Genomic DNA, 23,301 nt, shown 5'->3' on the forward strand with positions numbered 1-23,301 from the left:
TGGTGCCGAAAAGGTTTGCCATCACTGACCTACAACTTCTGGTGGCAAGCCATTCCACTGGTTAATTGTTCTCACTGTTAGGAAGTTTCTCCTTAATTCCAAGTTGCTTCTCTCCATGATTAGTTTCCACTCGTTGCTTCTTCTCCTGCCTTCAGGTGCTTTGGACAATAGGTGGGGGCCTCTTTTTCTTTGGGGCAGCCCCTCAAATACTGGAAGATTGCTATTCTGTCACCCCCTAGTCCTTTTTTTATCCAGACTGGCCATACCCAGTTCCTGCAACCGTTCTTCATATATTTTAGCCTCCAGGCCTTTAATTGTCTTATTTGCTTTTCTCTGCACTTTTCCCAAATTCATCTTTTCTGTACAACGTGGTGACCATCCTTAGCCTTGAAAGCTCGCAATGTTTACAAGCGTTGTGAGTTGAGTTGAGCCTAAATTTTGGCCTGTCTCTCTTCCTCCAAATCCAAATTTAAGGTGGGTGGACTTTGATTCCCAGAATTCCCCTTGGCCTGGGAATTCTGGGAATGGAAGTCCAGCCTGGTTAAAATTGCTGAGGTGGAGAAAGAGGGCCATAATGGGTCCTTGTCAAAGTTTGTTTGCCTTCTGCAATATCGTGTTGATCTGAAGATGAAAGCACAAACAGGAAGACACGTATTTTTGGGAAAGATGATACACCCCTCCCTGCATGGAAGGCATTTATTGCCAATGACTTTTTTGGGGGGAAGGAGGCATTCTGGTCAGAGGACTAAGATCCCACCTCCACCCTGTTGTATTCTGGATCCTGACTTATTTCATTCCTGCAAATTTTATATCAATGCATTAATGTTTCTATCTTTGCTTTTATGATGTTGTAAGTTACAACATGATTCTCCTCACAGTGAGATGGACAGCATAACAATTGAATAAATATAAATAAAAGAATTAAATCTTCATTCTGAGTCTTAGGGGAAGCCCTGGGCTGATTCTGCAGGGGCTTTGTGAAATCAGCAACCCCGCAATTGTCCCCTGATGGATGGGAATCACATCCCCGGGCAGAAATAAAAGGCTCAGCAGCCCACAAAGCAATATAGGAGGAAAGGTCTACCAGGCCATACAGAGAAGGTCCTTATTGGGGTCCGAGTACCCCTCACATTCAGAGGTCAGTTGTGAACTGACATATCCTAGAAGATCAAATTTACATGATATATAAAATTGTGGGCTCCTTGGTGGTCTCTGAACTTGGTAATTTTCTTGCAGACATTTCATTACCCAACTAGGTAACATCATCAGCTCTCCTCCTCCTCCTCCTCCAATCCTATTTCTCTTTAGCACTGATCATATTACCAAGTTGGGTAATAAAACGTCTGCAAAAAACCCACCAAGCTCAGAGAGCATCAAGGACCCTACAGTCCTCCTCCTTCTCCTAACTCCTCCTCGTCTCCTTCTCCACTCCACTAACCCCATTCCCTTCTAGAACTGATGATGTTACCTAGTTGGGTAATGAAATGTCTGCAAGAAAATCACCAAGCTCAGAGACCACAAAGGATTCCACAAGCCTTTCTCCTCCTCCCCCTCCCCCTCCCCCTCCCCCTCCCCCTCCTCTTCCTCCTCCCCGCAAACCTCACTCCCTTCTAGCACTGATGATGTTATCTAGTTGGGTCATGAAATGTCTGCAAGAAAACCACCAAGCTCAGAGAGCACCAAGCACCCCACGGTTCAACCCTGAGCTACAAAGATTTCCTTCTATTGGTAATCTGAACCCATCTGAAAAGCAGAAGAAAGCAGCGTTTGGACTGTGTAGCCATGGATACCAACATGTCTCAGTCTCCCTGCTGAGGTCCCTCCAGATTGTCTCTCTGGCCTGCCGACGTGGTGGCCAATCTGGAGCAGGGAGTTCCTGATCCCATCTTGCTGTGAGTAAAGCCGATGTATGGAGAAGAGAACCACCCATCTTGTCCTCTGCATTCAGGGAGGGGGACCCTTTGTTCCGGTACATGCATTGTAGTAGCTTTGCGTTGATGAGTTGTATGCACTTGATAGAGATCTTATTGTGTCCTGGAACACTTTGTTTGTCTCAGCTGCCCAAGTTGGCAGTTGAATCTATGCATTGATACTATAAGTACCGGACATGGTTATTCTCTGGTGCAACGCAAGGGAAACATGACATGCTATGGCCCAGAGGATCAACAGGGGAAGACAAAAGAGCCCAACAGGATCTCTGGCCAGTGAACCATCACTTGGAATATTGCATCCAGTATTGGTTGACACAATATAAAAAAAATTATGATGTGGAGACTCTGGAAAGAGTGCAGAGAAGAGCAACGAAGATGATGAGGGGGGCTGGAGGCTAAAACATATGAAGAACGAATTGCAGGAACTGGGCATGGCTGGTCTAGAGAAGAGAAGGACTAGGGGTGACATAATCACAGTCTTCCAATATTTAAGGGGCTGCCCCAAAGAAGAGACAGTCAAGAACCTGTAGTACAGTGGACTAAAGCACTGTTATTAACAACTGCTGCTTGCAATTACTGCAAGTTCAAATCTCTCCAAGGCTCAAGGTTGACTCAGCCTTCCATCCTTTCAAAGGTAGGTGAAATGAGGACCCAGATTGTGGGGGCAATAAGCTGACTTTGTATAAAATATACAAAAGTATGAAGACTATTGCTTAACGCATTGTAAGCCGCCCTGAGTCTCCGGAGAAGGGCGGCATATAAATCAAATTTTTTTTTTTTTAAAAAAAAGAGGGAGTCAAGCTATTCTCCAAAGCACCTGAAGGCAAGTTGAGAAGCAACGGATGGAAACTAATCAAAGAGAGAAGCAACCTGGAACTAAGGAGAAACTTCCCAACAGTGAGAACAATTAACCAGTGGAACTGCTTGCCTCCAGAAGATGTGGGTGCTCCACCACTGGAGTCTCAAAAGACCTTTTTCCAAAGGCTATACTTTTTTTTTTTTTTTTTGAGGAAAAACAAAGTCCAGTTTCCTTTGGAAAAAGCATCCTTGAGACAACCATGGCCTGGGTGACTGAGAATCTCCATAGACATCCATCACTGGAGGCTTTTAAGAAGAGATTGGACAAACACTTTTCTGAAATGCTATGGGCTTTGCTATTTGAGCAGGGGGTTGGACTAGAAGACCTTCAAGGTCCCTTCCAACTCTGTTATTGTGTTATTCTGTTATTTCTCCATCCAACATGGGCCTACTTCCTCTAAGGCTCAACCATCCCGGATCTTTCCTTCTTCACTCTCTCTTGGAAAGACGCCCTGAGCCTCAGCCCCTCTTGTTCACACGGGGGTGGGGTGGGGGAATGGAAATGGGGCAGAAGAAGACACCAGAGACTGAGAGGGAAGCCAGAATCCAATGCTTTATTGCAGAGAAGACGGAATGAACCCAGGAGTGTTTTGGGGAAGGGGGTCCAGGACAGAAGAAGGGTCTTTGGGTCAAGTTGGTGCACTGGCCACAATTTGGAAGGGCAAAGTTGATGCAGAAAGTCCAGCTTACACCGAAAGGGTCCTGTGAAAAGAAACAGAGTCAGGCCTGAGGGATCTCTTGAAGCCACTGGTCTTTCAGGGATATTTATTTGATATCTCAATAAATATCAAGTAAATGGCAGGATCGGGTCCTTCCTTCCCACATGAGGGAAAAGGGGAAAGAAGACCTGGTGTGAGAAAAAAAAGTTCTTTGAGGAGTGTCCCAAAGGTGCTTTTTCAAGAGGCAACTGGACTTTCTTGCTTTTTCTTTGAAGACGTTTCACTTCTCATCCAGGAAGCTTCTTCAGTTCTGACTGGATGGTGGGGAATGGAAGGATTTATATTCCTTGCTGACAGCTGGTCATTGGCATCCTTTTAGAGGGTGGTTGAGGCCACCTGGAAGATTATCTATGCCCTCAGGGTTACCTGAGGGGTGCAAATGGGTGTGGACCCTTCTTGTAAGTGCTGAAAGGACTTGTGTGGTAGACTGGAGGTAGATGATCTCGTATCCCTCCCCCTCTGTTGAGAGAGGGGCTGTTCAGTTTGGACATAGATAGCTTCTTGGACCCCACTTTCAAACCAGTAATCCTCTCTGCCAAAATGTGGACTTTGCTGTTTTCAAAAGAGCAGCCTTTGCCTTTTAAACCTTAATAACCCTCAAAAAGGATGCAAAGGACCAGCTGTCTGCAAGAAGTATAAATCCTTCTGTTTCCCACCATCCAGTCAGAACTGAAGAAGCTTCTTGGGTGAGAAGCGAAATGTCTTCAAAGAAAAACTAGAAAGTCCAGTTGCCTCCTGAAAAAGCACCTTTGGGACAACCTGACCTGGATGATGGAGAAGCTTCATAGACATCTTGGAGGAGTGGGAATGTGTGAGCAAAATAAACTATGGAAGCTATGTCTGTTAATTGGGGCAACCTTGAAGTTCTCAGTGGGTTTATCAAAATTGCTCTGTCAATAAAAGTTTTTTCCCCTCTTTTTAAAGACAGCATCTCTTTCTTGAGGCTAATAATGGGAAGGGCAGGAAAGAAACTTAAGACTTGCTATTTATGAATATTCACCCTTACATCATCTATTACCTATGCATGACTGTATCATATATATATATATATATATATATATATATATGGGGTCCTCATTTTGTCTGTGGGAATCCCTCGCATGATTTCCTGGAGGGGATTCTTCCGGTGGGCACTGAATGAATAAGAATTGCAGTGAGCATGGATTGTGGGTGATTTTTGTCCTGTCTTTGATTCAGAACCTTAGGGATAAGTATCAAATAAAAGGCACAAGAAGGAAAAGAGGAAGGAAGACCAGGTCTTAGGAAATCAAAGCGGACCCTTCCCCCCAATCTTCCTAAGCCAGACCCCCTCTTGAGGCTCAGCTAAGAGAGAACTTCCCTCCCCCCCACCCTCTCTGTCCATCCTTCTGAGGTGGGAATGGCCTCCACTGCCTGGTCTCTCATGGCTGGAGAAGATCTGGACGTTCTCTTTTCCTCATCATCATATTTGGGGCTTGGCTCATCCAAGGACAAAGACAAGAAGGACGGAAGCTTCCAGAGGGATTCCAGAGAGATCCTCTTGGATCCAGTCCATTCCAGGATCCAGAGGGATTCCAGAGAGATCCGCTTGGATCCAGTCCATGCTGGGATCTATGAAACTCAGCAGTAGTGAGTGGTATAATAAGACCCAATGCTCTTACCTTAGACGGGATCCATGCACTGGACATTGCAAGCATAAAGGCAACACTTCTGCTTCCCCAGACAATCCTCGTCACTTTCACACCTCTGGGTACAAGGCGGGATGGAGTTTGGAGGTGCCCTGGGACACACCCCAGGCTTCACTGAAAAGGAGAACATTCCAGGGGTTTATGGTTTTGTTCTGTATCAGTGTATTATGCCGAACTAATCAAACTAGATCGGGATTCCTTGTGTACAGTCACTCATGCCCTCGTCACCTCTTGCCTGGACTACAGCAATGCTCTCTACATGGGGCTCCCCTTGAAGAGTACCCGGAGACTCCAACTGGACCAGAATGCGGCCGCGCGGGTAGTTACGGAAGCCGCATGGCGCTCCCACATAACACCTCTCCTGCGTGAGCTGCACTGTCTCCCAGTGGTCTTCTGGGTGCGCTTCAAGGTGTTGGTTATCACCTTTAAAGCGCTCCATGGCATAGGACCTGGATATCTTCGAGACCCCCTGCTGCTACCAATGGCCTCCCAGCGACCCGTGCACTCCCACAGAGAGAGCCTCCTCAGGGTGCCATCGGTCAAGCAATGTAGACTGGTGGCCCCCAGGGGGAGGGCCTTTTCTGTGGGGGCACCGCCCTCTGGAATCAGCTGCCCCCAGAGATACGAAGAATCCAAGACCTCGGTGCCTTCCGCCGTGCCCTTAAGACCTTTCTTTTTCAGCAAGCCGGGCTGGCTTAACACATTTTTAAATGTTTTTAATAGGTTTGTTATTGTTTTTTTTTTAACTATGGGGCCAAACGCATATATACCTTTTTAACTGTATTTTAATGTTTGTATTTATGTTTTTATTTTGGCTATGCACCGCCCTGAGTCCTTCGGGAGAAGGGCGGTATATAAATCTGATAATAAATAAATAAATAAACAAACAAAAAAATGTTGGATTGTGCAGAGATGGATAGATTGACATTGAAAATAAAAGATAAAGGAGATACAGAATATTATTTAATGTGGAATAGGTTTTGTCAGTGGTTAGAGCCAGAGCTCACTATAACAACATTGCCAAAAAAGGCATTAAGAGTTGTTAACTTAATCTTGTGTAGTTTCTTCTCCGGTAACATTGTACTGCAAACCAGGGCATACAAAACCTTTGCCAGACCAATTCTCGAATACAGCTCATCTGCCTGGAATCTGCACTGCATAACGGACATTGATACAATTGAGCGAGTCCAGAGGTATTTCACGAGAAGAGTCCTCCACTCCTCTACTCACAATAGAATCCCTTATGCCGCCAGGCTTGAAATTTTAGGCTTGGACAACCTAGAACTGGACCGACCTAAGCGTAGTACACAAAATTATCCACTACAATGTACTTCAGCTTCAACCACAATAATACACAAGCACACAATAGATACAAACTCAAGGTAAACTGCTCCAAACGCCATTGCCGAAAATACGACTTCAGCAACAGAGTGGTCAATGCCTGGAATGCACTACCTGACTCTGTGGCTTCTTCCCCAAACTCCCAAAACTTTAACCTTAAATTGTCTACTGTTGACCCCACCCCATTCCTAAGAGGTCTGTAAGGGGCCTGCATAAGTGCATCAGAGTGCCTTCCGTCCCTGTCCTAATATTCCTTTTTATTCGTATCCATTTCATGTATTCATAATTATGTTTATACTTATATCTGTTATCTCGTACATGTTTGACAAACTAAATAAATAAAAAAGAGGTAAAAATTAGATGAAGAAAGAGCATTGTTATGTATAAATTAAGCATGAAAGTTGTTTATAACCATAAGTATGCTAATATAATCAATAGCACTACAAATAAGCTAATATAATTATAAATATGGTTAGAATCATTCTGTTGTAGTACTACTATTCCCATCAGTATATATCCGTGATGGTGAACCTATGGCTCAGGTGACACAGCTGGCAGGCGGAGCCCTTTCTGCGGACACACCAGCCGTCACCCAGCTCAGTTCCACCGTGCATGCATGCCTCCCATTGGCCAGCTGATTTTTGGGATGCATGGGGCGGGGTGGGGCCCATGCAGGGGATGTGCGTGCAAGTGTGGGGGGTGGCATGCACATGTGCGGGGGGTGGGGGAGCGCGGGGGGTGGTGCCCCCTCATGGCCTATTTTTGGGCCCAGGAGGCTGCAGGGAGGCCTACTGAGCCCAAAACGGGGGGCGGGGGGGTCGCACAGACATGCGTGCATGTACGTGTGCGCATGTGTATGGGGTCAGGAGGAGCATGGGGGCATCGTGCGCACATGTGCAGTGGGGGCATTGCATTATGGGTGCTGGAACACACACGTGTTATTGCGTGTGCCCGTTTTTGGCACACGAGAAAAAGGTTACCCATCCCTGGTATATATATTACTATTTCTTTCTTTTTCCCCCCTTTTCTTTTGTAAAACGGCATGCCTGGACAATACACTGTATTCAAAATGCTTCTATATGAATAAAAAAACTTGACTTATAAAAATAATGTTAAAGGCTCAAGACATGAATGCTTCTCCTTTGGCGTTGTGTGAAGCCGCCCACAGCTGAAGGAGGAAGGCCTCTGGAACAGGCAGGGAGCCAACCAGACTCCTGTTAACCGTCCTCTTCAAGTTGGCTCCCAACACAGCAGTGATAAGGATTATTGCTTAACAAATGAAAGATCAGACCAGCCAACCGGCCAACGTTTCTCCAAAACGATGGACTTTAAACAGCTCTTTATCTGGCCGCCAGATTGTTTTGAACTTGAGTTGTCCAGGTTCTCGTTTATGGACCTGGATCAATCTTCTATGCAACCGAAGCCATGGCCCTCATTCCTTGCACCTCCCTCGCCCTGCCCTGCCCACTAATTCTCTCATTCAGTTTGCTGCTCCCTCTGCTGGCTCTTCCTTAATGGGTCCAGGCAAACCTCTAGCACGGGGGGGGTCTGCAACCTTAAATGCTCAGAGAACCATTTGAACTCATTTCCCACAGGGGGAAAAAAAAAACACTGGGAGCCACAAAACCCTTCTCTTCCCCCCTCTCCCTCTCTCGCTGTATCCCTCTCTCTCTCTTTCTCTCTCTCTCTCTGTCTCTTCCCCTCTCCCTCTCTATCTTCCCCCCCTCTCTCTGTATCTCTCTAGAAGAATCAACTGGATGAAACCCACAGAAAGACTAAGAGATACTTCGAGGTTAGCAATATTTGCTCTATGGGGGCGGTGCCCCCCCTTACCCATTTGTCCCCTCGAAGGGGGCAGATCCATCAAGAGGGTGAGGAGACCCAGGAGGAGGAAGAGGCCGTGCGCAGCCTTCATGGTGCTGGTTCAGTGGGAATGCGAGGTGGGGCTGGAGGGGTGGGTATTGAAGTCCTGCTTGGAGGAAGTGAGAAGGGCTGCTGAAGAAGCAAGAGAAATGCAAGAATTGTTAGCTTTTCCCTTGATGGGACAAATAGGTGGGGCAGGAAACCGAGATCTTTATTGATGGGAGGCCCCTCGTGTTTGCATTCAGACTTTGTGCAGGGCAGAGCAGGAGCTGCTGCTCCTTCCCGGATCCTGAGTTGCAAAATAGGATCCTGAGTTGCAACACATGTTTGCATGTTGTAATTACAAAGTGTGCAGTGACTGAAGCCATTGGATGTCACAGTCCCAGCTGGGGCTCAGCGGGTTCCATCTCCCTCTTGCAACATTAAGGCCAGGGATGAAAGTGATGAGGAAACGTGGAGGCAGCCAGAAAGCCAGAAGGTTCAGGATACACCCCGTTGTACTAGCAACAAATGAGAAGCACCCAACCTCAGTTGGGAACCCAACTTTTCAGCAAGAGGCCTTGGTGGTTCCTTGATTAGGGTATTATTTTCTGTTTGATAATTTGTCTGGTGGGGAATAGAGAATACAATGCAATAGAATGGAATGGAGTGGAGTGAATATTTATCTGCCTGCCTGCCTGCCTGCCTGCCTGCCTCTCCCTCTCCCTCTCCCTCTCCCTCTCCCTCTCCCTCTCTCTCTCTCTCTCTCTCTCTCTCTCTATCTATCTATCTATCTATCTATCATCTATCTATCTGTCTATGTAGGTCTTTGGTTATTCGGGTTTTCTCCCACGTAAAATTGGCAGTGTCTTGGCGACGTTTCGACGAAGTCTCATTTGTCATCTTCAGGCTGGTGTTTTCAGCTTCGTGCTTCTAGGAGCAATGTGTGATCGCAGCTTTTTCTTCCTTTTAACTGCCAGTGTTTATCTATCTATCTATCTATCTATCTATCTATCTATCTATCTATCTATCTATCTCTACCTACCTACCTTGCAGCTACCAGAGTCTAGGGCAACTTGGCATGGTTGACTTGCTACTGCCAACTTGCCACCAGAGAACTTTCTGAGGGACCATCCAGTGCTGATCAGCTGCTGGGTTGCTGGGAGGCCACACTCTGGCTCAATCCAGCCTTGAGGACTCTCATCTGAGAAGGTTTAAACCCAAAGCAAGACAAGGCCCGCTGCAATTCACTGGTCCCTCTCTTGACTTATCCTGCATTGAATTGTCTTGCAATGGGGTGCCCCATTATGCCATGTTGGATCTTTCTCTGAGGAGCTTCCACCCATTCCTTCTTGTCCTACCCTCAGGTGCTTGGGGAAATAATAAATCAACCTCCTCTTCCCTGGGACAGCCCTTCAAGGAATGGAAGGTCAGGTCTCCTCTGAGCTTTTTCTTCATTATTTGCACACGGGGAATTTGCACGGGAGACAAATTCCTTGTGTTTCCAATCACACTTGGCCAATAAAGAATATTTCTATTCCTATTAGGCTAAACACACCCACTTCTTTTAACTGTTCATCATATGATTGAGCCTCCAGTCCCCTTACCATGTTGGTTGATCTTCTCTGCCCTTTTTCTAGACTCACAGCCATCCTTTTTATTGTATTGTGGTGACCAGAACTGGACACACAATCCCAACTGTGGTCTCACCAGTGCAGTATAAACTTCACAGAGTAACAGAATAAAGGAATGGGACCTTGAGGGTTCTCTAGTCCAACCCCCTGCTCAAGATCTTTCCTTCTTCACTTTCTCTTGGAAAGATGCTCTGTGCCTCAGCCCCTCTTGTTCTTGCATGGAGGGGGAGTGGTGGGGAGGGAAATGGGGCAGAAGAAGACACCAGAGACCGAGAGGGAAGCCAGAATCCAATGCTTTATTGCAGAGAAGAAGGAATGAACCCAGGAGTGTTTGGGGGGACGGTCTCCAGGATGGCCCAGGACAGAAGAAGGGTCTTTGGGTCAAGCTGCTGCACTGGCCACAATTCAGAAGGGCAAAGATCCCATGAGGAAAGGCCCAGCCATCACTTAGAGGATCCTGTGAGAAGAAACAGAGTCAGGCCTGAGGGATCTCTTGAAGGCACACTGGCCTTTGAGAAGCCTTCTCCATGAATCTCAAATAAATGGCAGATTTGGGGCCTTCCTTCCTGCAAGAGGGATTTCTGATTCCTTCCTTCCTTCCTTCCTTCCTTCCTTCCTTCCTTCCTTCCTTCCTTCCTTCCTTCCTTCCTTCCTTCCTTTTGCTGTCTATTTGCCCTACCAAGTGACCCCATCAGAACATCCCAGCTCTTTATTGATAAAGTCATGTAAATCATTAATCTCGGTTTGTTCAACTTACTCAGAAGGAGCTTCAGGGCTACAAGAAATAATGAAGGACCTCAAAACCTCTCTAGAAGTTCAGAAAGGGCCGTTTCATCTCAGCCAAATGTAAAACTCATGTCATGAATGCTGAAGGTGAAGATGCTACCAGCTGCTCAGTGAAGGTGGCCAACCTTGTACAGGTCCCTGACAAGGACTTGAGGGTGGACAATGGGAGACCCTCCCTCCAAAGATGGAGGAAAACCAAATGGAAGGGACAGAGACTCAGAAAAAAGACGTTTAGGACCAGAATAACCGAAGAGTTGGAAAGGACCTTGGAGGTCTTCTGGTCCAACCACCCAGGAGACCATTTCCAGAATCTACTCCTCAGTGGTGCTCCTGAACCCTGGAGGAGACGGAGTCGCTCAAAGCCTCCTGAGAGGACATGGCAGCTTCCTTCAAGGGAAAGGAGGAGGTGGTGGAGATGGTGGGATGGCTGGAGAAGGACCATCCCAGCCAAGTCTCAGATTGGGAAGGCAGAGGCAACTTCAAGGCGATGATGGGATTGGCATAAAAAAAGGGGGGGAGACTTCATCTCCTTGAACGGCACCTGGTTGGCACTTGGCTTGGCTGAATCCAGGGAGGAACTCTGGGGCAGGGACTGAGGGGGACCCTTCTCTTGGCCCTCATTATTATTTACTAACTTAGATCATGCCAATCTGCCCTGTAAGGGGACTCCGGGCAGCTGGAGGAGAATAAAGCACAGCCCCGCTGCCCTCCCCTCCCCATCCTGCCCTGCCCTGCCCTCCCCTTCATTCATTTCACTGAATTTGCTGATCTATCCGCTGTCTCTTCCTCAATGGGGCATTTAGCAAAGGTGCCAGGAAAAGCAGAGGAAGCCCCTGGCAGGATCAGCTGGATGGAGCTTTCAGACCTGTGTATCCTGAAAATTGTATATAAGATCTGTAAGAAGAAGGCTTAATTGCTTTCTCTTCCTGTGAGAGAAAGTCATTTTGCAAAGTTATAATAAAATCCTGTCTTGCATGTTCATAGTCTCTATTTTCATTCCTAATAAGATAAATGCTGGTTTCCTGAATACCACAATTGGCGCCCGAACAGGGACTTGAGGATCTTTCGTCTGGTAAGAAAAATATCCTGCAAAAGCGCGCACACACTGTTTGAGTGTACAGGTTTATTTCCTTACCAGTCAGGGTTGCTTCTCTTAAGACCCTGAGGCAGAGATGTGAACATCAAGGCAGGAGGAACGTTCCTGAGACTACAGTGCACTGGGAGTGAGTGAATATATTCTTTCAGGGTTTTTTCCTTTTTATGGTTTGGCTTTGTGTATGTTTGGGACTGTTTGTGTATGTATAAGTGTGTTTGTATGGTCTGTGTGATCGAACAGGCAGGGACAGTATGGGGCTTTCCTTGAGCAAACGTATTAATGATACTAACAATGAAATACCCTCCATCCCATAAACTTCCGGTGGCTCCGCGATCCCCGATGGACGCTCCTTTAGGAGCTCCAGCCCCGCGATTCCGTTTGCCACTAGAACAGCGAAAATCAGCTGTCTAGCGGCTCGAAACGCTCCCCCAGGGAAAAAGGGGGAGAGAAGAGCAGAAGGGTCTGGGTAGAGCTCCCCTAGACCCCCAGGGTTTTTTTTTAAGCCTGGGGTTTGCAGGGTGAGAGCTCCCTGAAAGCCATTCAGTGCTCCGGATCTGGGACGAGTCTGCTTTATGCAGAACAAGGGGTCGTGACCACACCAGCAATGCAATTTTAAGGATTATAAGAAACTTCGACCCTGGATGCTGGCAGAGCAAAATCAGGAGAACAAAAAATGCAAGTACTGAACTTTAACTCCGTTTAAAAGGAAAAAAAGATGGCGCCTAAGGGCGTGAAAACGAAATTTATTAGTGAAAGTGATTGTTAACGCTAACAACATTGTTAAAGCTACTGGATTACACATCAAGAAAAAGATTTAAAGTGGTAGTGGAATGGAAAAACTATGGTATTGACCTCAACTAATTTATACTTCTAAATTGTGTGGAAAATAATTGGACTTATTGACCTGATAGCTGAATAAATTTAAAGTGAAAATTGAATTATAGCTGACATCAAGGATGGAGGATCATTATTATATGAGCCAGCAAATTCACAAGTTGTGACTGTAAAGGTCTTACAAGAACTCTTAAATTTTCATACTTCTGTTATATTAGAATCAATTAAAAGGACTGTTCAAAATCAAAATTTGGAGAATAACAATGATTTGCTGGCTGGAAAAGAGGAAGAAATTAACCAGGCTAATGTGACTTTGGAGGAGAAAAAAGAGGCTGTCAGGATTAAGATGGAAGTTAGCACACTGGAAACGGAGGTTTTGGTAGAGGCTTCCATGCAATTAACTGAAAAGCAGCAAATAGACTCTTTCCTGTAGAGTGATAAATTTTACCGTTACAATCCTTGGATTTACAGACAGAATCAATCTTTAAGGAATGAAGTGACTGATTATACAAGCAGGAAGAGTCGAAATGGAGGTTCCAAATTAAAGGAAATAATTCTAAGAAGAGAACGAATTCCAAAGATAGATCATCCTCAAACCCAAATTCAAAAATTTTTGAAAATAAAAGCAGGGGGAGGAGCAATGCTGAAGAAGAAAGTATTATTGAAGAAGAAGGACTGTAAAAAATATAGAAAGAAAGGAAGAATGGAAGATTAATTTCTTTTGGGGAGGATTTTAGTAATAAATCTGAAAAGCTTACTGAAATTAGTATTTTTTAAGTTTAAGTAAAAATGTTTAACTAAAAATGGACAGCTTTTTAAAAGTTATCGAGGTATTAAAATGGTTAACTTTAAAGTTAATGGATAGCTTTGAAACTTATATTTTGAAGAATGTCTTATTGAGGTATTAAGAGATTTTAAAATGTTTAACCTAAAATAATATATTTTTTTTAAAAAAGACATGCTTTAAAGAAAGTTTTAAAATGTTTAATTTAGAATTTTACAAGGGAGTAATGTTGAATAAACAGAAATTGGCAAGTGGTTTATGAATGACCAAAGAGGATAAATGTTTAATTTAGAATTTTATTAGGGAGTAATGCTGAAAAAGAAGGTATGGAAAGGATTTTAGTAACAAATGTGAAATGTGATAAGAGAATTTATAAAGGGGAGGTTGATGAATAATTTTTAAAAGGGGAGTTAAAGAGTGTGAGGGAGTTTTGAATCTTGTAGTGAATTAGCATATTTTAGTTTATGCTTGTTTAATGTTATACCCTGTTTTTGCTCTGGGAAGTCGGGGGGGGCGTGGGGAGGGGGGGTTGAAGGTTGTGTGGGGATAAAATTGTTGTATAATTTTTAATAAAATTAAAAGATAGATAAATGTATTAATAGAGAAGTAAGAAATAGAAATAGAGAAGTAAGAAGTAAGAAAAGATAGATAAATGTATTAATAGAGAAGTAAGAAATGTGGGGGAAATGTCATAATAAAGGAAATGATAATAGTAAGATATGATAAATACTGGAGGAGTAAAAAGAAGACACAAAAGATGTATTCAAAAGATACATTGAATGATTGATTATGTATTGTTTGTTTGTTTATAAAATAAAAAAACTTTTTAAATAAAAAAAAAAGAAATACCCTCCATCCCTCCAATATCACCTTTAGGGGAGTTGTTAACTCAGTGGACAGAGGACTGGTTAAAGGCTTATACGAAACAGTTAGATAAAGTGACTATGATTAATTATTGTACTAGGGTGTGCCCGACATTTGTGTTGATAAAGCCTAATTACAGATGGAGTAAGTTTGGGGAATCTGACCCATATTGGATAAATGCTTTGAAGAAGGTTTTGGACAATAGAAAATTGAGGTCTCAGTTGCCATATGTGGAACTGTGGTTTCATGTTCAGTGGTTTGACCCCATTCCTCCTAGGAGTTCCAGAGTGTTGTATGGGAAGGAGGAAGAAGAAAAAGGTTGGGACCCTTTATCTTATGCCACATGTCCACCTCCCCCTCCTCCATATAATCCGAATGGAGCAGGAGCCGAATGGAGCAGGAGCCATGGGTGGCATTGATGAGGTGTGAGTTGGTGTGGAATTCTCTTCTCCCAGGCAAGACGGAAGAGTTTAGTTTGTGTTTGGTCAACTGTAGAGTTCCCGTCAAGATCACCCAGGGCCCCATTTATGAGCAGATCCAGCCCACTAATTTTATTGAGCACACCACGGCAACTGAGCTCGAACACAACGGAATTTGTACAATTGCAGGAAGCGCATAGAATAATAGAGTTGGAAGGGACCTTGGAGTTCGTCTACTCCAACCCCCTGCTTGAGCAGATGACCTTATATCAGAGGTGTCCCACTTTGGAACTTTAAGGCTCATGGACTTCAGCTCCCAGAATTCCCCAGAAACCCATGTCCACTCCTGCCCTAGACCATTGCAGACAAAGGGCTGCCCAATCCCTTCTTAAAACCCTCCGGTGATGGAGCACCCAAAGGTGCTTGTTCAGGAGGCAACTGGACTTTCTTCTTTGAAGACGTTTCACTTCTCATCGAAGAAGCTTCTTCAGCTCTGACAGGAATGGAAGGATTTATATTCCTTGCAGACAGCTCGTCATTTGCATCCTTCTAAAGAGTCCTTGAGGCCACTTGGAGGTTTCTCTGTGTCCTCAGGGTCACCTGAGTGGTGCAAATGGTTCCTGTAGTCTGCAATTTTTTCCTCTGGAAATCCATTCCTGCTCCCACACCATTCAAGGGGTCTTCATCCCAAATTCAAAGAAAAAACAAGAAAGTCCAGCTGCCTCCTGAAAAAGCTCCTTTGGGACAACCATTATTATTATTATTTATTATTATTATTTATTAGATTTCTATACCGCCCTACTCCCGAAGGACTCAGGGCGGTGCACAGCCAAACAATAAAAACACATACAATACAAAATTTAAAAAATAGAATAAAATCAAATTAAATAATTTTGGCCCCGACAAATTTAAAACCCCAAACTTTTAAAACCAATTTAAAATTGAATATATAAATACTAAAAAATATTTAAAATTTTAAAAATCTTTTATAAAAGAGGGGGAAAATTAGGCCAGGCCGGCCTGGTGAAATAGTAAGGTCTTTAAGGCGCGGCGGAAGGTGCGCAGATCCGGGATCCTCCGTATCTCTGGGGGGAGCTCGTTCCAGATAGTAGGTGCCCCCACAGAGAAGGCTCTCCCCCTGGGGGCCGCCAGTCGGCATTGTTTGGCTGACGGCACCCGGAGGAGCCCCTCTCTATGGGAGCGTACCGGCCGGTGGGAGGCTATTGGTGGTAGTAGGCGGTCCCGCAAGTACCCGGGTCCTAAGCCATGGAGCGCTTTAAAGGTGGTAACCAAAACCTTGAAGCGCACCCGGAAGACCACCGGGAGCCAGTGCAGCTCGCGCAGGAGAGGTGTTACATGGGAACGCCATGTCGCTCCCATTACCACCCGCGCGGCCGCACTCTGCGCCAGTTGGAGCCTCCGGGTGCTCCTCAAGGGGAGCCCCATGTAGAGAGCGTTGCAATAGTCCAGGCGGGAGGTGACAAGGGCATGAGTGACCGTGCGTAAAGAGTCCCGATCCAGAAAGGGACGCAACTGGCGAATCAGGCGAACCTGATGAAAAATCCTCCCGGTCACGGCCGTCAAGTGCTCTTCTAAAGACAGCCGTGAGTCCAGGAGGACGCCCAAGTTGCGAGCCCTCTCCGTGGGGGCCAATGATTCGCCCCCAATAGTCAGTGATGGCGTCAACTGACTATATCGGGACGTCGGAAACCACAGCCACTCAGTCTTGGATGGGTTGAGCCTGAGCCTGGATGACTGAGCATCATTGCTTAGACGTCATCAGGCTGAAAAAAAGTATCCTCGTGACGTGGCTGCCCTTGAGGGTGTCCTGTAGACAGTCGTTCTTGTACACGAAATCGCAAAAACGACAGTGGACTACACAAACGGCATGCCATGTCTAAGTCCCAGCAAAGTCCCAGCAATTATACAGATTCTGTTGTGTTCAGTTGCCGTGGTGTGCTTAATAAAATTAGTGGGCTGCATCTGCTCATAAACGGGGCCCTGGGTGATCTCGAGGGGAAGAGTAGAGTTGGCCAAGGGTTTTTTATGGATATTTCTGTATTTGGTTCAAGACAAGGTTTTAAAATAGGAAACGCAAAAGGGTCGCAGGAATTGGGTTTGGCTGGTCTAGAGAAAAGAAGGACTAGTGGGTGACAAGATAGGAGTCTTCCAGTATTTGAGGGGCTCCCACAAAGCCGAGGGGGGTCAAGATAGTCTCCAAAGCACCCGAGGGCAGGGGAAGAAACAACGGATGGAAACTAATCAAGCAGAGAAGCAACCTGGAACCGAGGAGAAATTTCCTGAGAGTGAGGACAATTAATCAGTGGAACTGGTTGTCTGCAGACATTGTGGGGGCTCCATCACTGGAGGTCATCAAGAAGAGACTGGACAGTCACTTGTCTGAAATTGTAGAGGGTCTCCTGCCTGAGCAGGGGGTTGGAGTAGAAGTCCCTTCTGACTCTCTCCTGTCCTGTCCTGTCCTTCCTGTCACCTGCGCATAGACCAGCTGTGGTCTACCCAGAGGATGAGCTGGACCAAAAGTGAGGATGGTGTCTGTCATGACCTCTCCTCTGGAAGTCCTGGAAGTGGGGATGGACAGCTATCAAGAAGAAGGCTTCCACAGCACCAAGTTCTGCTTCAGCATTATGGCTCCTTCCTTTCTTACACCTGCTCTCCCTTGGATGGACCCGAGGAGAGCCTGAAAGACCCCAGAGAGACTTTCCTGTGCCCAGACCAAGTCTCGGCCCAGGAGACACCACAGAGCCATGCTGTCTAGGTCCTAAGTTCATAGGGCCTTTCCCGATAGTGAAAGTAAGAAACCCTGTTACTGTTCAGCTTAGACTCCCATGCTTGGTAGGGAAAATGCGTCCGGTGTTCCATAGCAGCTTCTTAAAGCCAGTAGTCGGCTCCCAGGTAAGGCCGGTAGACCGGGCCGCCCAGAAGCCTATCCTAGTCCAAGGGGAGACCCACTACGAGGTAAAGAAGATTTTGGACTGGCATTTACAGTACATCGGGGTCACTTGCAAGACGTAGTCCACCGGGAGGGGATATCCTCTATCTGAAGCTATTAGGGCCAAGAGTTGGGATGTAAAAGCTGACAGGTTGATTAAACAGTTTCATGACAAATACCCTCATAAGCCCAAGGGGCCACCTACGGGGTGGAGGGTAGGTTGACGGTGACACAGGTTAACCTCCCTCTGATTTTTCTCTTACAGGAGGTTCTTCTCAAGTGAGGGGGGCCGACTGTCAGCCCTGAAACCATTTTGGACATCTTCAGGGATGCCACAGCGAGGCCGGTTGCAGCTGTGGGAACATTGATGGATGTGTGACCTGGGGGCAAGAACTTTGGGTTTTAGTTTGGGTGGGGAAAACCTCGGGTCCTTCAGAGTCGGGTTTTCACTAGCTGTGCCAAGATGGCATTCCTAATAAGGATTACGGCAGGATTCCTGCACTCAGTCAGGCAACCATAATGGCAACACTTCTGTTCCCAGGGCATTTCCAGTCACTTTGACACTTCACAGAACAAATAGTGATCGTGCCTGGAGAGGGTGTGGGACACACACCGGGTTTTCTTGCACACTAGATCCCAAAGGTGAGAGTTGGACCCCCAGAGCAATTGAGATCCCACCTCTGGGCCTTTCAGCAGCCGAAGGCTCTCCGTGCATCCAGGAGGAGACATTGCCAGCTGGAGCTGGATCCCTCCTCCCCCTCCCTCCCCCCCAAGCATGGCCATTTCCTTCTGGGGTCAACTCTGGGCTGGACACTGCAAGCGATGCTTGAGCCGGGGCCACAGGATTGTCTGGGACGCTGCACCCCCCCCCCTTCATGACCTCTTTGCCTTCTTTCCTTCCGGGAGGGGCTTCGTAGTACCCAAAGAAGGACACCCAGATTCAGTCACACTTTTGTTCCCTGTAGCATCAACCGTATGAAGTTACTCGACCCACAGAAGCCTCTGCCCTCCACAATCGGGTCAGATGCTCAGTGACCCCACTAGAGGCTTTGTCAGACAGTTCCTGACTGGAGCATCTGCCAGGGACTGGAAGCAAAATCGGAAGACTTTCTTTCTTGCCACCATGAGTGGAAACGTCAACCTCTCCTTTTCACCAAAGCCACGTCCTGGTTCTTCTCCAAAGGATTCTCCTCTTTCTTCTCCCTCTTCTCCTCCCTCCCTCCCTCCCTCCCTCCCTCCCCCCTTGCAGCATTATTGTTTGGGCTGGGCTGGGCTGGGCTGGGCTTGAGCGTGGAAAAGCCACCTTCTAAGCTGGTGAGGTCTGGGATATAAGAAGCCAGCTGTGATTGAGGGACAGAGAGAATTGGGTCTTGGGGACACCATGGGACCTTCCGGCCTCCTGCTCTTCCTCTCCATGGGCTCTGCTCTGTTCCCCATCTCCCTGCCAATGGGATCTATCAAGCTTCCTATAGGTGAGTCAGGATGCGGGGGTCCTTGCAGACCCAAAGGTGCTTTTTCAAAGCTGGACTGGACTTTGCAATTTTTCCTTGAAGACCTTTCGCTTCTCATCCAAGAAGCTTCTTCACTTCTGAAGAGCTGAAGAAGCTTCTTGGATGAGAAGCAAAACGTCTTCAAGGGAAAAAGTCCAGTTACCTTTTGGGGGAAAAAAACACCTTTGGGACAACCATGACCTGGATGACGGAGAATCTCCATAGACATTTTCTTGCAGATGTTTCCTTACCAAATCAGGAGAGAGCATCAGGGGGTAAGGATGGTCCTCCTTCCCTCTTCTGCAACTTGGATCCAGGTTTTCAGGGTGTCACCTTCAGCCCTGAGCTTCCTGTGTTTGCAGGAACCCTCCTGTCCTTACCCTGACCACTGCGATGGGGAATACCAGGAAGAGGCACCCCCTCCCCCGAGACTCTACTGCTCAAAGTTGGTGGAATGCAAATTGGCTATTTAATCTTGCAATTTCATTATTATTATGATTTGCACGGTTTTCAATCCTTTTGGTGAAGGGGGGTGACTTTTGCAAGCCACTCCAAACCTCTTCTGATCAAAGCAACAAATAAACCCCAATAAATCATACAAATGGAGTCCCTTCCTGAAGTTCTCAAGTGGCAGGAAGACAATCTCCGGAATGAAGGAGGAATTTCCAGACAGTGAAAACAATTAATCAGTTGAACGGCTTGTGGCTGCTCCAACTCTGGAGGTTTTTCCAGAAGAGACTGGACAACCCTTTGTCCAGAATGGTAGGGTTTCTTGCCTGAGCAGGGGGTTGGACTAGAAGACCTCCCAGGTCCCTTCCAATTCTGTACGGCGCTGTTCTGTTGTCCAAAGCCCCTGAGGGCAGGGCAAGAAGAAATGGGTGGAAGCTCATTAAAGGGAGATTCAGTCTGGAAATAAGGGGAAATTTCCGGATTATTAATCAGTGGGACTGCTTCCCACCCAGAGTTGTGGGTGCTCCATTGTGGAGGTTTTCAAAAATATGACCCGGATAGTGCGAGGACCTTGGGCAGAGGTTGGACTAGAAGACCTCCAAGGTCCCTTCCAGGCCTTGGATTCTCAGAATCGAGCATTCCCCAACAGACTTCCTACAAGCTCCCTTCTGCCCCCCAATCTCCTTCTCCAAAAGCAGCCAAAGGAAGGCACAAAATCACACATCAGCAGCTTCCTCGCCTCTGCTTCCTTGGGCACATGACTCCGATTGTGGAGGAGCGATGGTCCAGCTACTCCCTCCCTCGCCCCGTTCCTGCTTCTGACTCATTTAAAGTCAGAAACTTTAATAAAAGTTTAATGGAACTCATTTTGCGAATGGTGTTGGCAGCAGGCTGGCTCCCCAACGGGTGTGACTTGTGTGTTTCTGCTTCGTCCGTCGTTCCCACTCATTCCTTCCCTCTGAGCATTCGTTGTGGGCCACATTTCAATTTTCTTTTAGGCTTCGTGGTTCTTCACCCCTTTCTGGGCTGCTGACACAGCTAGTCCTCGACTTACAACAGTTCATTTAGTGACCGTTCCAAGTTACAAAAAAAGGGACTGATGATCATTTTTCACACTTATGACCGTTGCGGTCATCACGTCACATGATCAAAATTCAGACGCTTGGCAACCGGTTCAGATTTATGACGGTTGCAGTGTCCCGGAGTCACGTGATTCCCCCTTTTGCGACCTTCTGACCTTCAGGACTCCATCACGGAAGACTTTAAAAAAGGGCTGGACTAGAAGACCTCCAAGGTCCCCTCCAGCTCATTCTCTTCTCTTCTCCAAGAGGCAGGGCCACTGAAAGGATAGAGCGTCCCCTGCGTGAACTCGAAGGTCTTTTCCAACTCTACTATTTTATGTTCTACCAAAGTTGGACACAGGCAGCCACCCCACCAGGACCGAGAGTGTGTGACACGAGAGTGGTGGCCGGAGGCAGATGCCGGTTGCCTTTGGGGAAAGGACGGGCCTGAAATGGTGTAGCGTCTCCTGCTTGAGCAGGGGGTTGGACTACAGGACCTCTGAGGTCCCTTCCAACTCTGTCCTTCTGTCACTTGGCTTTTGCAGGCCAGGGTCCTCTCCCTTCTTTGACCTCAAATATTTGCGGCCCTCATCCCGTCTCCGGCACTTGTCTTTCCGAGATTACGCGTTGGTTTTACAGTCCGGAACAGAGGAAGTGTGAGAACTACTTCTATTGCGGAGGGAATCCGAATAACTTCATGACACTGGAGGACTGCAAGCGTGCCTGTTCCCTCTCAGGTAAGACCCTCCTCCTTTCAGAGGAGAGATGGAGGAGGGAGAGGGAGGGGGAGAGGGGGAGGGAGGGAGAAGGGTTATGCCCTGCCCGGGTCTCCTTGGATGCCTGGAAGCTGGGTGGACAATCCTGCCACCTTCTCCTCTCAGAGAGGCTCGGTGGGCAGCTATGACATCAGGACCTGTGTTGGTTCCAACCGGGGGTGGAGGGCATCCACTGAGGGGTATCAGTGTCCCCTTGGTCCTCTCCATCACCATCTGTGTTTCAGGTGCCAGTTTGCCAGCGGGTGAAAATTGGGGAGAACATTTTGCACTCATGTTGGGCAGGGGTGGGGGGGTCCCTGCACTGCCATTCTGCCCAATTTCCTTCATTAATCCCAGGGAGGGAGACATTTGGGAGCATTCACCCCGCCCCTCCCCAAACTTTCCAAATCCCCCCCTTTGGTTTGCCTCTGTGGCTGCAATGCTGCTCCCTCCCCTCAGGACTTTTGTGGGAGGGTCCGGGGAGGAAAAAGAGAGGGAGGGGAGAAGAAAAAGAGTAGGAGGGGGAGGATGGAAGAGGAGGAGGAGGAGGAGGTAGGAAAGGAAGGGGGCGGAGGGCAGGCGGAGGAAGAAGAGATGGAGGAGGAAGAGGAGGAGGGGAGGAAGACGCAGGAGAAGGAAGAGGATGGGGAGGAAGATGGAGAGGGGCGGGGGAGATTGTCACTTGTGCCAAGGGGGGCTCTTATCAAGGACTGCCCCCAAAGGATTCAGGCCGACCCCCATCCCCCCCCTCCAAGGTTCAACCGGAGTGGGGGGAGACCCGCCCAGCCTCGCTCTCTGTTAAGTTGGGTGAATGAGGACACAGCAAGCCAGAGTAGTTAGTGACAACAGCTCTTTATTGTATAGTGAGACTCCAGCAACTGACCAGGGGAGCCAGCTCCCTTTATATACCTTGCAGCTGTAGTGGTCATCCAATCAGGTGAGGGTCAGTTAATTCGAACTTCCCGCCAAACAAACCTATTTACATAACACTCCTCCCCTCCCAGAAGTCACTTGGGGTGTTATTTACATACAAAGTCTCTCAAGTGACTAGAGCGTGTGCGAGTCCTAGTTGACCTGCGCAGTTCAGTCGGAGGGGCGGCGGCGAGCAGGTCGGAGGGACTTTCTGTTTCTCCCTGCTCCGCCAATGAGGCCTCCGGGACCTCCTCGTGGGCGGCGACTTCTCCGGCTGTTTGGACTACCTCGATGGGCCGGCGCTGGATACCAGAATCCTCAGCTAAGTCCTCCGCTCTACTTGGGCTTGTAGTTTGTGTTTCTGGTTGATAGTCGTGGTCAGAGATGGGGTCGTCTAATTTGTCGTCAGTGTCTGCAGTTACTCGTTTTCTTAGTTGGTCAATATGTCTGCGCCAAACTCTCCCGTCCCCCATATCTACCCTGTATGATTTGGGCCCCGTGATTTCTGTGATTGTCCCTGCCTCCCAGAGTGGGCCCTGTCCATAGTTTCTAGCGTGTACCGGTGTTCCTATGGTGAACTCTCTAAGCTTCCTTTCCCCCCCCCCTTGAAGACCTCTGGGGAGTAATTGGGGTTGAGCCTATCTAGTATTCCTCGGAGTTTCCGCCCCATTAATAGTTCTGCCGGACTTCGGCCTGTGGCTGTACAGGGTGTGGAGTGTTGAGCTATTAGAAACTTGTCTATCCTTTCCTGCCAGTCTCCGGGGCTTAAACGTGAAAGGGCCTCCTTTGCTGACCTCACAAATCTCTCAGCCTGTCCGTTACTAGCCGGATGAAACGGGGCCAAAAGGACAAGTCCCACTAAATAACCCTCGAACTGTGTTGCGGTGAATTGTGGCCCGTTATCTGAC

Source organism: Pantherophis guttatus, chromosome 3 (genome assembly GCF_059756535.1).
Source record: "Pantherophis guttatus breed Tessera chromosome 3, ASM5975653v1, whole genome shotgun sequence".
In the NCBI taxonomy this organism is placed as follows: Eukaryota; Metazoa; Chordata; class Lepidosauria; order Squamata; family Colubridae; genus Pantherophis; species Pantherophis guttatus.